Source organism: Platalea leucorodia (assembly GCF_965183815.1).
Source record: "Platalea leucorodia genome assembly, chromosome: 12".
Taxonomy (NCBI): Eukaryota; Metazoa; Chordata; class Aves; order Pelecaniformes; family Threskiornithidae; genus Platalea; species Platalea leucorodia.
In genome coordinates this window covers 10648704-10650908 of record NC_138834.1, presented here as the reverse complement: position 1 = coordinate 10650908, position 2205 = coordinate 10648704, and positions in this window count along the sequence as shown.

The window sequence follows — 2205 nt, the reverse complement described above, 5'->3', positions numbered from 1 at the left end:
TGAAATACAGAAAAAGCATAGCAGAGGATTAAATCATCCACAGCAACAAAGATAGACTTTCCAAACACAAACAATGGTTTTATATAGTATGCTATCATTTAATTTCTGCTTTCAATACAATGAGTGTTGAATTGTATGGGAAATGGTAATCAACTTCCTGGGATTACATCATGGCAGGCTCAGCCTACTGTCTATCAGGAGCAAAGGATAATGCTTCTGAAAGCATCAGTCTCAAAGTTACGGGCATTAGTTTCTCCTAACAGTCACATCTCTGCCAGCAGAAGCAGAGTCCTGACAAAATCAAAAGAGTTCATGATTTCTCTGCACTTTTCCTCTTTTACTTGAAAGCTGGTAAAATGAAAAGAATCCTAGCCTACTATGCTAGCCATTATCAGAGAAACATTTGCTTTCTCTGGGGCTGTGTAAGGCTGACTTAGATGTGAAAGTTGATGCACAGTCAGATGGACTACTGGCAAGTCGGCTGGGATTTGCAGATTGTTGGGTTTTTTTAGCAGGGAGGGAGAGATATTGAAGATATTTAAACATTGCATTCTTATATTTTGGCAAGTCTCTGAATACAGACTCAAAGTGGCATTTTTGTTTCAGTTCTGACCTAATTTTAAAAGGATACAACTGGGGGGGAGGGAAGGCGAATACTCAGAAAATGAAACCATTCCTTCCAGGTTAACTTACAATGAATTTTTTAAAATCCATCTTTATTCAACTGTCCAATTAGAGCCCCTCTTCAAAACAAAATAAAAAAAAAAATCTGTTACCTGCACTGGAAATGTTTTGCAAAACTTGCAATGTTTTCCTTGAATAACTGCAACATGCATAGTGTTTCTTTTTTAATATCTAGCTGTATTACATTGTGTTTCACTATCTTCATTAAAAAGTGATTTCTGAATCCTTTTACCAAAAAAAATCACCCTTTGCTTTTGCCTACATCCCAAAGGGTTTGTGAAGTCAGTTCTGTATTGTGCAACTCTTTCTGATAGTGAAAGAATTTTTACAGGTCATTTGGTCTGATTTTCTAAGGTCTTTAATTCATAAACTACTGGAAAATCAGGGTGGTTTCAAAAAGCAAGGACAAACTATGTACCAAATGTACAGGAAAACTAAATGAATGAAACAGTACAGATTTTACACTATAATGGGAACAAGACAAATTGAAAGAAATGCCTCAGACCATGTATTATGAAGTATAAAATTATTCATTATTTATTAGCTGCCGTTGCTGTTGCCATGGTTGTTGTTTGTAAACAGAGACCACAAAGCACAAACAGAAAATTACAAAATGAGAATGAGTGATCTTGAGTACAGTAAGTTGAAATGCAAACAATTCTGTACAACAAAAAGAAAAAATCTTGTAAAAAAAAAGAACTTTGAAAGAAGACTGGGGAATGATCATTGGCAACAAACTGTCTGTCCATTGCCAGTATGCTACAGTTTAAAAAAAAAAAAAAAAAAAGTGGAACTGATGTATACACATGTATCAACTGTGTGTTCAACTGATTAGTGGAGAAAGTGGGCAGCAGGATGAACACAGGTGATTTTTGCCCAGGAGCGCTGGAAGACTGAACTGGCCTTTTGGAGATACATAAGGTTGATTTTGTGAACTTCGTTGTCAATAGAGTGTTAAAAATTTGTAAGCCTTCTCTCTTCCAGTGTCCTTAAGGAACAGAATGCCAGATAAAATGGAATCAAAATTGGGTGAATGGGTAACACAGTGGGATCCCAGTCCTTGGAGAGAAGAATTTTGTGGGTCATCAAGTAGTAATGTCTCATATGCTCATATGCTGTTAGACAGCATGTACCACAAGGAAGTGCTGCATGCACACACGATGACTTGTAAAGGAATGCTAGCAGCACCTGATGTCAATAGCTCTATTGGGTTTGCGTGGCAAGGTTTTGGTGGTGGTGGCGGGGCTACAGGGGTGGCTTCTGTGAGAAGCTGCTGGAAGCTTCCCCTATGTCCAACAGAGCCAATGCCAGCCAGCTCCAAGATGGACCCGCTGCTGGCCAAGGCTGAGCCCATCAGCGACAGTGGTGGCGCCTCTGTGATAACATATTTAAGAAGGGAAAAAAACCACTGCACAATTGCAGCTCAAGAGAGGGGAGTGAGAATATGTGAGAGGAACAACTCTGCAGACACCAAGGCCAGGGAAGAAGGAGGGGCAGGAGGTGCTCCAGGTGCCAGAGCAG